Source organism: Ambystoma mexicanum, chromosome 1p (assembly GCF_040938575.1).
Source record: "Ambystoma mexicanum isolate Mex_15411 chromosome 1p, UKY_AmexF1_1, whole genome shotgun sequence".
In the NCBI taxonomy this organism is placed as follows: domain Eukaryota; kingdom Metazoa; phylum Chordata; class Amphibia; order Caudata; family Ambystomatidae; genus Ambystoma; species Ambystoma mexicanum.
Window position 1 is genome coordinate 1326008876 of NC_090921.1, and position 14029 is coordinate 1326022904.

At 42.6% G+C, this 14029-nt stretch overlaps 1 protein-coding gene and 1 non-coding gene across 2 annotated transcripts in view; one reads left to right on the forward strand and one right to left on the reverse strand.

Moving 5' to 3' along the window:
- Positions 1 to 14029, forward strand: part of LOC138453656 (deleted in malignant brain tumors 1 protein-like) — a 198610-nt gene that overhangs the window by 16459 nt on the left and 168122 nt on the right. The gene's annotated exons all lie outside the window — the stretch shown is intronic.
- Positions 1491 to 1652, reverse strand: LOC138462483 (U1 spliceosomal RNA). The gene has a single exon (XR_011265083.1). It is a non-coding gene; the product is annotated as a U1 spliceosomal RNA (small nuclear RNA).

Consider the following 14029-nt stretch of genomic DNA (forward strand, 5'->3'; position numbering starts at 1 on the left):
GCGTGGCTCTAACTTAGGTTAGTTGGTCAGAACTGTGGGTTCATGCAACCAAGCACTGTCTAAGAACACATGCGGCGGTTATCAGTCCCACTCTCATGCGGGTAAACGCGTATGTGCCTAGATTCCATTTGCATGCAGGGTTAATTCGGGAGAGCCTAGCTTCCCCCTGTCATGCTTTCCGCGGGTCCGGAGTGCAGATTGGCTTCAGGGGGGTCAGTTTCTAACACCGCCCCTTCAAGTTATGTCAGCGGGCTGCACGCATTACTGCAAGCGGCACTTATCTTGATGTGTACGCGGGGCCGGGATTTCTACTACGGCGGGCGGGTGCCCCGCGAAAGGCGTGCCTCTGGAGCTTGGTTGCCACACGTCCTTCCTCTGCGCTGGTCAGAATTGCGAGCCCCGTTCCTTGGGCGCGGCTCGCGCATGTGCGTTGGTGTGGGCGCGGCTGGGGGCGTGGCTATCTTCCTCCCAGCAGGCTTGTGTTGAACACAGCCTGCTGGGAACTGTAGTATCCAGGCTGTTCTCCGTCCCGGGGCTTCAGTCCTGTGAAAGGGATGGAGAACACGCCTGGAGTGCCTGGTTGAAGGCTGTCTGCACTCTGCCAGGGCAGCTACCACCCTGGTTGTCCTGCCCACCACCCTCCTTGCCCCTGCTCCGGCCTTAAAAGCATTAACATTTTGTCACCCAGTGGGCCGGCGAGCCAAAAGTCAACTACCTCACCCAAAGCAGTATATTAAAAAGCGATATTGTGTGACCTTTGACACAATAGCATCACAGGCAGTGATAGCCATGCAGTCCCAAGGATAGCATTTAATGTCATGGGCAGTGATCAAAGGTTAGTTGCTTGTGATTTCTTTCAGTGTCTATATGTTAATATTTTTCTGAAATAGTGGGGGCGACCGAGCGTAGCGAGGGAGCTACAAGGTTCTAGGGAGGGTTTGGGGGGTTTCCCCCCCAAGAATTTTTTTTCAAATATGGGGTTGAAATGGTGCATTTTACAGCAGAAAAGGTGACCAAAAAGCCATAAGTGTACAATCAGTTCTAAAGGGGAACATGAAAATTCCATGTCACCAACAGCAGAAAAGAACATTTTACAACACAACACATTTTAATGATCAATGTGTCCACAGTGTAAGACAGCACTGTCACTGATGTAACACATCGTTATGCTGGTTGTACCCAAAATATGCCTCTGTAGCAACATGTCTATGCTGGCTGTTCCCAATTTAGGCCAGCATTGTCCTGTACAAAGCATGATTGATGCTGCCTGAGCATGTGCAGTGTGCCCAATACATATGGCAGCTTATCTCTGTAATGCACATTACTTCTGTGGTGATGAAAGAAGCATAATTTAATTCAACAGATAAAAAAATGGAAAAGTGATAACCCAAAGGTGAACCTAATTGAAGAAACGCAATGTGAGCACAATCTAAAAGTATGCAACCTAGCATGCCTAGTGCACACTTTACCTTTTCTTTCACCAATAAATCGGGGGGAGAGCGCGAACGCAGTCCCCCACTACCAGAAATAATGCTGTTGTGTATCCCGCATTTGGGAACATAGCAGGGGTCAGCAAATCCGATGTGCAATGGATAAGCCTCACCCTGGGAGATCTGCCCTTGAGATCACATTCTCCCCTGCCAGCTAAGTATGAGTTGCATGCAAGAGGGCAGGGGTTGGGTCAGTTCTAGGAAGCCCCGCTAAGCGAGGGTGAGAAGGCAGGCTCTGACCCAGCCCCAACCCCCCAATTCCCGGAAGCTCTGAGCGTCTGCAGAGCTGCCTGTCCCGCGTGTAGGGGGAAGCTCCAGCAGGCAAAGCCCAGCAGAAGAGCAGATTGTAGCGCAGTTCCTTTCTCCCATCAGGTGCTGCTCGGCCCGAGATTTGTATAAATAGCAGGATGGCTTGAGCAGGCCTGTTGCAGTCTGCCCACTGGCCTGTCAGCCCCACACGGGCCCATGGCCCTCCTGAGCGTAGCTGCTCAGCGCTGGCCCCATTCACACCATCATAATCATCCTGGACCTCGACGCTCCACCTCCCCTGAATCTCAGAGTTCTGCTCAATGACAATGCTGAAGCTTTGACATCTTTGCCGTAACCATATGCCGTGTTGTCTCAGCCGAGCCTGCACAGCGCCAAAGGCAAGTATTCCCTTGTCAGGGCCCAGAGGTCACTGAGTCTTCCAGTGCCATCCACTTGGCACAGCCTACTGTTCCCAGCGTTTTCTACCCACAAATCAGCACCACTGCCAAACAGAACTGCATCATTGGGGCCCATCGCTGCTGCTCTCCGACTTGACCCCAGCCCAGCGCAAAGGCACCCATGCTTCTGGTCTGATGCTGAAAAGCCTGTCTCTGCTGAGATCTGAAAAACAAGAACTAAGGTATTTTGGGAACATAGTACTATTGTTTTTTGTGTTGCAACTGTATCAGCTCACACCTCTCCTGAAGGGTATAGGCTGCCCTCAGACTGCGCTACCAAAAGAGTGAAAAAAAGTTATACCTGTTGGGCTTGCCTGTTTCACTTTTATGATTGGGATCACTGCTGCATGGGTATTAAGCGCGTTATAAATAACCTATCATACCACTCGTATTTTCTCCAGAGCTGCAGCAACTATTCGAAGTGTACTCCGATCCATTTTGTGAACAAACTCAATCCACTAACAAACGAAAACTTTGGTTCCCATTGATTTGGATTTTGTTTCCTTTCTATACATTTCTGGAGAGCATTTTTTGAAAGGTTGTTCTTGAGTGTGTAGATTATTTGCTATTGCCCACTTTTGCTGAATGGCAATTTCGACAAAACATTTTTTTGCCGCATTTTTTTACGCTTTTTTACCAAAAAAATATAGATGGTCATTTTGGGTAAGGTATATAGAAAGTGAGGGTGCAGGGGTTCTGCCACCGGTTTTTGTGGTAAAAAAAAAAAGCAATAAAATTGACCCAAATGAATGTGGCGAAATTGGCATTCGCCATAAAAAAGGCAGAGAAAGTTTATTGATACGATTATTTATGTGTCCACAGGTCAATGTTTCCAAGTCTCCCCCCAAAAATATTGTGACTGATGATGCTGATAGCAGTCTAGTAGAGTGAGTGTGCGCTCAGAATTCTCATTCGTCTTGTTCTTTTATGTGTCCCGAACAGAGCACAGAGTAGTTTTGCGCACAGGCACATTTAAAAAAAAAAAAAAAAAAATTTTTTTTTTACTCAAGCATTGTCCAACATACGGCCTGGCGGGCCACATGAAATGGCTTGGCGGGCCGCATTGTGGCCCGCGGGCCGTACGTTGGACAACCTTGATCTAGGGGATCTAACGAGTTATCTCCTGAAGAATACATTGTGGAGCTTGTATCCGTTGGTCCCAAAGCATACGCATAACGCACATCTCTAGGAGCTGTCAGCATGAAAGTAAAAGGTAATAATGTTAAATGTTAACAACACTGCTACAATGCATTTTGACAGTTTAAAAGAGCTGGTACAATCATTTGTACAAAAAGATACATGTAACACCCCACAGTCTATTGTCGTTACACATCCGGGTATAGTACGCAATAAAAAATAGTGGGATATTAGTACCGTCATACTACAAAAAATGCTCAGTGTTGTGTTTGATAAAAGAACATTGGTACCAGGCGGGTTGATGCACCCCTATGGCTATTTAATATTTTAATGTTAATCTTTACCAGCCACTTTACTATTCCACAGTACACCCATGGGTGTAATTTTAGGGCCGTACGGGGGTGTTTGTCCCCCCAACTTTCATGGTGCACTATTATGTCCCCATTCATTTGAATGTGGCACCTTTTCTTCAGAGGTTATGTCCCCCCCAATATTTTCAGCAAAGTTTCTCCACTGAGCACACCTGCCATATCTCTATCTCTAAAGCATCTACGCTGCATAAGTGACATAACCAAATATGAGGTCGGACCTTAGCCGGGCATAGGAGACCTACAAGCTATGTCTCCTTCATTCGCATTTTCATCCTGTGTTTTATGTACCTAATCACTTGGGACATTCCACTTATGAATAAGTTGTCAATGTCTAAGTGGATGGTTTACACTTTACGACATCTGTAAATATGTTACAATGGATTTCTAATACAATAATGTGTTTGTTCACTATAATGATCACCATGTACTGTTGTGTATGTATCAAAACTTAAATATTGTGCAAAAGAAAAAGCATCAGCCAACTAATAACAAAAAGCTGAAATTTTCATATGAGCAGGAGATATGTGTTCATCAGTAGCAAGTGTGTTGTTTCCAACAATGGCTGCCCCAGTTATATGGGCACCCATAAGGGTATAAAAACTAGTTTTCACTTAAACCATTGGTTGCATCCTTTTTGATTCATCGAGGGTAGGACACGCCCCCTTGTTATAGCATAAGTGACATGTCCTTCTACCTGTTTGAGCATTGGGCATTTGAATCTGTATGTTTATTTTTTCTATTGTATTAAATGTTTGACTTTTCTTTATTAAACTGTTTATGTATAACTTTTGTTTATATATAAACAAATCTTTTTACTAATCATAAAATGGTCTGACTGTTTATTATGCGGTCATTTTTATTATGTATAATAACACATATCACTTGTTGATTTGAACGTTTTCTTCGTTCATACGTATAATGCGTGACGGGGGCAACATTCTTTAAAGAACCTGTTGTCATAATATTTATGCCAGATTTATGCGTGGCATGTTCACCACAGCTCAACATAAAGACACAACCAGGTTTTATAAAACACATTTTTTGTTGACATTTAAAACATTTTGTTGAGATTTTATTCACATTAAGTAGCTCGAGATGTCAAATGTTGCACAACGATATTCTTTTATAAAAATGTTGATGTATCAACAATTACTTCATACACAGATTGTCTTTGGTTGCATCAATAAGCAAGCATTCATACTAAAGAAATGGGTGACAAAAATTCATAAAGCTCCCTGTCAAACAGCCACTGGCCTTTAACACAGCGAAAACTCTCTTGCAAGTGGGCCGCCTTCACTCGCAATGAGGACCCCACCGGCGAGTTTAAATCGGCAAAATTCCCTTCATGATGCTTTTCCCAGTAATTGGCCATTAGCAGGTGACTGGTGTGGCTGCATATGTTTTCGATACAAACACCATTTTTACATTTTCTCCTGTATAACTCCGGTGGTGCCTCCAGAAAACATAACAGACATGGGCATATAAAACCTAGATGTTCTTTAAGTTAACCCAGCAATTATCGTTGTACACATTCAATGGCGTGTTTCACATTAAATTGATGGCTTTCCAGCAGATGTTCATTTTTTATTTCCTGCAAATAAGTGCAAATACATATGAAAACCTTTACAGTTTCAATCCTCGTCGGTCACTTTATGGGGTTCCATGGACATTGCTCTACCATACTGTCTTTGATATACTTTATCCCCCCACTTGCAAACTGTTTTCTCAATGATACTTCTAACACACATTGGACACCCCCCGTCTCAATTGCTTCATTTTCAAAAGGGGATTATTCACAGTTTGTATAGCTCACAATTTTAAGACAAGCATAATTCCTTCCCTAAACCGACCCTTAGCTGTGTCAGCGACTGTATCAAACGCATCATTTCTACAATGCCTTTAGGGCTCAATTTGTGACATATTTTACAAAGCGAATTATCCGTGTGAGCTTTTTCCAAACATTCGTGAGCATCCTGTTGGGAGTCGTCAATTTGTGCCCGGAGCACCATCTGTGAAAGTGTTGTTTTAAACACGTTTTCCCATTAATAACTGTAAAACCTTAGGTGGCCAAAATATCAAACCAGGTCACAGGTGGTGTAACCGTATCATTTTTAAGGCTATCGGTTTCCATTAGCAAAACGCAGGCCTTACACAAGATATTTTCAGAATCCCCTGAGTTTTCAAGTTGGTTTGAACAGTAAACACAGTGAATATTCATAGTCTCTGCTACAGCCTGGTTCTCCTCAGCACCATCCACTGTATAGGTTAGTGGCTGCAGACAAAACAAATATGCATAGTTTTAACTATAGATAGTTCTTATGACCTACAAAATACAAACACTTGCTTTAAAATATACCCACCGGATAACAAGTCCGATAGCTGAAGCACTTGGCTCCCCCATTTTTGCTGCTGGTGCAATGGAGCATAAGCAGTCTCGGGTGTCATGGCCGCATCCACCTGGAAAACCATAGATTCATATCCACTCTCCTCAGATCCCCAATCGGTTGCAGATGGTTGCTCCAAAACCGCGTCATCGCCATTCCAGGTTTCCATTTACAGATTAGCAAGTGTTACGGACACATGCTCCTTAATGTTTTGAACACAATCTCCAAAAGACGCCCCCGTAACTGTAACAGTAAGCGCAGGTTCGTTGATGAAAGAGAGTGTAGAGAGTGTGGACATGTTCTTGCAGAGCTCACCAGTCTCGCAATCCGCCAACACATCACGGGCAATCTTCAGCTCCTCATTCTCCATACAACAATAAGGGGTATAACTATCCTCGGAACCCCCTGGGCTTCCTGGGGGTGCTCTCCCCTCGTCATAAGTGTAGCTGTTCATAATAGCTGTTTCCTGAATAACCCCTATAAAGCTCTTAAAGCAATGTATTTTCCAGCCCGCTGCAAAAGCTATATATCCAGGTTGTAAAGCCCATCCCCAATGACGTCACAGCCCTTTCAATCATAATTTATATCAAACATTCTTGAAATTCTTAGACTATGTCCATTTTATATAAATTGTATTAAAGGTGTATCAAATGCACAGCCACTTTATATAAAAATAATATGAAGTTTATATAAACATTATTTAAAGTCTTATCAAATGTATGCCAACTTTATATAACTTTGGTTAAAAAAGTTGTGACTTTGGCTACTGCGCCAAAAATTACATTCAATCTAAATAAAATCTCTCATAAAATGGACGCCAACTTATGTTAAATCTATATAAAAAGTATAAGAAAATCATTGCATCAGCACTATTTTCAAAAAACAAACCCACTCTCGTGTCATCAACGAGTCGCCATGACAAAACCCTAACATTCGCAGTCTATATACCTTCACAACTCACTTGCCCTCCAACAGACAGCTGCGCACACGCATGCTCCCATGCTTTATATTCACTTTATATCAAATCATCTTAACATTGTATCAAACTACAAAAACACTTTATACAACAAAATATACATTTGATATAAAATAGATATCATCTTTGATATACATTTTATACTACATTTATATAAAATTTATATACATCACCTTAACCACATAAATATGTACACAACAACTATCAGGTCAGTAATCAATTCCGGGGCCTACCTCAGATTTGGCACTTTGTTTGCCATCCCAATAAAAAAGTATCACTCCAAAAGTATCACTTGCACTTGAAGAGTGCTTCAGAGTGTTGTTTGTGTTGTTACTCTGTTCCTGGACTGTGTGAGTCTTTCCATCATTGCTGCTATTGCTGGGTCCTGATTCCTCCCTGCCTGCATTTATGCTTCAAACACTCGCGGAGCAAAGCAGAGTGCTTCAGAGTGTTGTTTGTGTTGGCAGTGTTTGCTCCTGTCCATAACTGATGGACATGACAAATGCTGCTCTTTGCTTTTTCCCGCTGAAGAGATCGACATAGCTGCATATTTCTCAGGTCAGCCTTGTGCTGAACTGTACTTATAATTTGTTCTTAGCTTCTACTGCTCCCCTGGGCCATGTCAGACTGAATAAAAAAATCTGTGCTGATGCTACTGTTACATTGAACACCCTTACCAAATGGCTACATGAAGCTAGCGGAGGCATCAAATGTACGGAACTAGCTAATGCCCTAAAAAAGAAAAAAGTCACCGTCGTCAGTGCTGTGACCGATGCCCCATTTGCAGATCTTGTGACGGATCTGTTCACTGAGCGTCAACAATTGGACCTCACTGATGCTGGAATGTTGAGGGCCGAAGAGGATCTACCGATCTCCAACCATATGCCTGTCCCAACGAATCGGTCCATAGCTCAGCTAGACTATGCACTAATAAATGCAGAGATAATAAACAGCGTGCCAAACGGCGAGAAATGCTACTACATGAGCCCACTGTCTTGCACACTCCTTTCTCACCTTAAGCAAGTTCTACAAGTGTTCATGGCTCTCACGCCACAGCTGTAAATACTCACGGTGTCACCCCCTCGCAAACTGATGCCGTCCTCTTTGATGTTTTCAATAGAGTTTCTCCAAAGACGGACCTCAAAGAAGATCTCCACAAGGTGGCAGAAACGGCTCAATTCCTGTGCCTTTCGGATTCAGTGCCCGTACTAGCTACGCATTCTAATATACTGACACATCTTCCACCTGAGACTTATATGGTCGACGACAACTCAGAGTCGATCACTCCCTCACATATACTGGCTCTACACCTGATTTCTGTTCAAACTGTGCCATCTGCTCACCTTGTCCAGGGCCATTCCAAATGGATCGCTCATGCTCAGACATGCAATTCTTCCTTCCTAACTGCCGCTGTCCCGATTTTTCTTCCAAAAGATTCGGGACAGTTGACGCTTTCTGATGAGCCTGGTCCTCCCTCCTTTGCTCCTCTTGCGCAAGACCAGTGCCTGGAAGCCATTGCAGCTGACAATGCCAACCATCTTTCACCCCTGTTTAATAGTCACCAGCCTGACACAAACCTAACCGCTTTTGCATCCCAATGTAATCTGATGTCTGCCGTGTCCATATTCCTGGCTCCCTTCTTAAAAATTTATGAAGGGATGAACAAAATAGTTTAAGATCAGGCTACCCGGTTAGCTTTTCTCAATTCCAAAATGATAGACATAGAGTCCTTTATCACCTTCTTGCAGACTTGCGTTGAACAAGAGATGGAAAATGCAGATTCTATCCGACGTCAACTGGAAGACGCATGAAAGCTGAAACGAGCAGACAAAAAATGCCTGTTGAACTCTGTACTAGATCTGCTACAGCTGAAACCATCGATCCAGCACACTAAAAAAAGAATTGATGAAAGTAACAACAGCCTTTTGAATCCCAATCAAACCGCCTCTGCCGCACTTTCCTGTGCCCCGTCGAACCAGAACACAAATACAAGACAAAGTCTCCAAAGAGAGGCTAGATGTTTCTTCGCTTCCTACGCCTAGCTCTACTGCTGATTCTACCTTGGTGCCTCCTCCCAACAATGCAACATTAATGAAGGCAAAACCGATTTCTACAGCTGATTCTACTTTAGTGCCTTCTCCAAATAATGCACACTTAGGGAAGGCAAAACGATGCAAATCAAAAGACGATTCCTGAAGTGTCCACAACCACAAATACCTCCACATTTTCTTATCCTAAAATGAGCCTACACCCTTTTTATGTGGGACCCAGAAGAAAAAAGAGTAAGCTGAGTTGTCACCCATCAAAGGAGCCCTCCTTAGGAAACAAAACAAAGACCCAGTCCCTGCCAAAGAATCACAACTCCAATAAAGTGCAGCATTTCATCCGCAATCTACCTAATTTGTGTGAATTGCCCGATGTTGATGCTAAAGAGTTGCCTTCTCCTCTAAAGCCAGTAATTGGCATGCCTTGTTTCGGCCCTATGTGTAATGCTCATGAAAAGAGCCTATCAACAAGGGACTCTTCCTGCATTAGTGAAGATGGCGTCTGTCTGAATTTTGTGACTTACACCTTCGATGATGATGAAAACCAGTTCCATTAAATTTGAAGCTATCTCTGAATACTAGCCATCCCGCGGCTGCTGCCGCTCTCTGCTTGAAGCCTACATTCAAACTGGACATATGAGTGGTCATGATATCACTTTAGCTTTGCACAAAACCCACAAAAAGATGAACACCAGTACTTCCCATTCCTTACCTTGACAGAGAAGCGACAGATAGCAATTGGCACTCAAGGCCGACCGGCGCCTAAAACTAGGTACCATCAACACGGTCTATTGTGGTCTGCTGAATGGAGCCTTACTGGCCCTCGACTCGGCCCTTATAGACCGCATCTGTAGTCATCCAAACGCAATTCATTACATGATGACATGCTGGTTACTTTTGAACGTTTTCTGCCTGCACGTGATGACTTAATTTTGAACCACACCAATGTTCTAAAATTATTTTACGTCATCCCGTAGCTATGCTTTCTACGATCAGAGGACATCAGGATTGTTGAATTTCCAACCAAACACGTAACGGACAAAGTCATTTTACACCTGAAAACATCTCCGATTAAGTCCGCTCTTTTAGAAATGCCTCATTTGTTACTTCCGATGGGTGTTGATTGTCAAGAAATGATGTCCCTGTCATCGAAAGGTTTGAATAAGGCGTTAGTGGAGACAAGTTGGCATCAGGTCTCATCTAACACGGCCGACGATATTCAAAAGCCCTTCATTCTGAAACCTGTTGAAACTAACATGGTGAAGTCCATGAACTCCTTTTTCAATAATTTAACTGATCCGTCGAATTTCGAGGTGTATAATAACCGACTTGTTAGCACAGCCATCAAAGACAGAATGTCCCATAGAGTCTCTGTCTTCCTATATGTACCTCGTAAAACAAAATCTGCCTCATGACAGCGCTCTAATGAGAAGCAATTAGTACCTGAAGATTTGCATTAACCACAAAATAATTTGTGGAAAGCAGTGTACCAGAATACCAGAGGCTTTTCCCTCCTTCCAAAAGTCTCTAATCTGTTCTTGGGAGCTTTCCAAATTATTTGTCTACAAGAAACCTGGCTTCCTTCTTTGCCGGTGCTCAATGGATGTACAGCTATAATTGGCCGTCTCGCTGCTGGAATGATAATTTCCTTAAAACCAAATGTTTCAATTGTCTAACTCATTTCTTACAGACCACAGGAATCTCAGCTGAATCAAATATAAACTCCTCTATCCAACACTATTTAGTACTGAACACATACTGGAACCCTGCAGCTATATCAAATGACAAATTCATCTTAGCCCTATGCGCTTTCATTGACGATCAAACAGCATATCATTTTATCATCGTCTGAGACAATCTCAATTGCCCATGTAGTTCTACAGAATCACTCTTGTTACATTCCAAGGAAACTAGGCGTGCTTCTGACTTTATAGCCACTCTGACAGTTCGAGACCTGCATATGATTAACGGTTAGTCACAGGAAGACGGTCTTTGTCAATCGGCACGGTCTAAAGGCTCCTCCTTTAAGTTGCTTGACAAGATCTTTATTTCCAGTGGCCTCTTTCCTCACATCAAATCATTCGAAGTAATTCTGAAAGTTGCTAGTGACCATGCTTTGCTCCAATTTACCTGGGTTGCCAAATTGTCTGAAACTGCTGAACATTGGCCAGTGTCCGTGCACACCAATCAGGCACACAATCATCTACGACAACTCCGCCAAGAACTGAAGGCTCTTACTGACAACCTTAAAGTACAATTTCAATCAGGTGGCGATGCCAATTACATGCCTCTTCTGTTGCCATTTCAAATCCAGTGTCATAATGCCATTAAGATGTACTATAAACATGCCTCAGACAAGACAGTCGTCGAAGCAAAGAAAGCTATGAACAATGATCTAAAATTGCTCAAATATCTCCATGAAGACGTGAGTGGGCAAACGAGAAAGAAAAGGAAACAACGGTATAAGAACTGGCTGAAGAGGAATAAAGCTGAAATGTCTCCGAACGATGCCGAACTGATGCTACATCTGCTTAATGGTAAGGATATAAGATCAATATGGCAACTACTAAACGGTACTGACTCCCTTCAGACCATGCATCTAGCGAACATCATCTCAGATGAAAGTTGAGTCGAATACTATCAAGAGCTCTACAAACTTAAAAGTGAATCCAACTTGTCCCCGACTGCTCACTTGATGAAAGGGTGGCACTTGCTGATCGACGTGGATGATGTGATACTACTTATTAAGAAGGCCAATAATTCGAGAGCCCCAGGGACGGATGGCAGAACCAACTAAATGATAAAAGCAGCTACAGAAACTTGGGCCCTCCTGATTCTCAGCTTATTCACTGATTTCCTGGCGACCTAATTGATCCCTACTTCCTAGAAGTTATCCATTATTATACCGATTTATAAAAAAGGACTCAGAGAGAATCCTGAAAACTAGCACCCAATTGCCCTGCTGGATGCCCTTGGCACATTCTTTGCCTTGTTCCTGCTCCGTCATCGTCAAGCCTGGATCTCCTTAAATGACAGAGATGACCCACGACAAACAGGTTTTACCAAAGGAGTTGGCACTGAGCTAAATATATTTCTTCTAAATATACTTAAATCAAAAGCACACTTCAATATCAGTCGAATTTATTTGGCCTTTATTGACATAAAGAAGGATTTTGATTCTGTGAAACACCTACAGCTGTGGGCTAAGATTGATGCATGGAACTGTCCCCTGATTTATAAGAAGCCATCCGAGACTTGTATGACAACACCCAAATCCAAATTTGTCTCAATGCTCAAGGCCTCTTGTCTACAAAGATCAACGCCAACAACGGACTGAAGCAGGGCTGCCCGCTTGCAGCAACTTTATTCAATCTGTATCTCTCCGATAAGATGGTCTATATGAATAAAATGTGTTTCTTTTTGCCTAAGATCGGTACGTACCATCTTTCCTGCATTCTCTATGCAGACGATATTATATTGATCGACACGACACCCATTGGCTCTTGCAACATGCTCTGATTCAACTACAGAAATATTTGTCTGATAATGGCTTGGAATTTAAGTCTTCAAAAATTAACATCATGATCCTCGGTCCACGCGATCGCTGTTGCATCCCTATATTCAAATGGCATCCCCCCAATCAAGCTCTTTCTATGATCAATAAGGTTTGCTATCTGGAAGTCCAGATTAATAATAGCAAAGTTGATCAAACCCGCCAGACAAATCATACACAAAGGATTTAGTAAATTTCCTTGGTACCTTTACTCACATGCTATATAGCAAAAGTATCCACTGCACTCTTACATGGGATGAAAGGATATATCTCTACTCCATGGGAACTCTGGTCAACCCTCAAAGGGTCTTTTTGGAGAAAGATCCTCAAACTTTCAAACATAATTCCTGCTGTGGTCATACGCTATGAATTGGGATTAGTATCGCTCCTGCACTCAATGGAAATCTTTGTCTCTCTATCGCAAGTGAATATTTGCTCCCTCGACGAAGCCTTTTCGTATACTAAACCTGGCACTGACTAACGGCACAGAGGCCCTACTGAATAATTGGCACAAAAACTGCCAAATTTTATTGACCAAACTGCACACCGATTCCGATTAACTAGTTTGCAATCCAGCAAACGTTAAGCAGAAATTATGGACAGACGATTGGATTAAAACCCTAGAAGGTAAACATTTCTTCAAGCTTGCATATGCCATAAAAGATGACATCAACCCAGGAACCATCTGCCCAAATACCTCCTCAAAATTCCGAACTCCTGGTATAGAAAATACTTCTTGCGTTTCAGAGTGAATTTGTTACCAACTAACCAACTGTTGTACATCTTCAAGCAGTCAGCCTCTAACAAATGTCGATTCTGTAACAGCTCAGAAAAACTTGAAACGTTGAAACATGTAACTATTCTGTATGGCTTTGACTGACTTGCAAACATTTTACCTTTGAAGTTGGGCTACTAGCACCTACATGTCTGATGCAGAAGTATTTTGGGCTTTCCTCTCTCGGGGCTCACATTTTTCAGCCATCTTCTGCTTGATCCAATTTCTAGATAGGGCCTTTGGTGTTTTAGAATAAGTTCATTTTTCACTGAATTTAGAAGGCATGTACACTCAAGATATGGCATGTTGAGAAATGTTCAGATTTTGTAATTTGTAACAAAGGTTTGTTATAAACCATATGTTTTCTTTGAATAAAAAAATAAATAAAAATTATCACTTGTGTTTCAATATCCAGCACTTAGTTGTGTTTAGGTCAAGCACCTAGACTGGAATGCCCAGCCCTTCATTCATGTTAGAATCAGGAAGGCAAACGTCATTGACTTTACCTAAATCTCAGTGGCCATTCCCTGTTTCCTGTTAGAATCAGGAACACAAACCTCAAAGAATATTATCTCAGTGACAGAAGGAGTC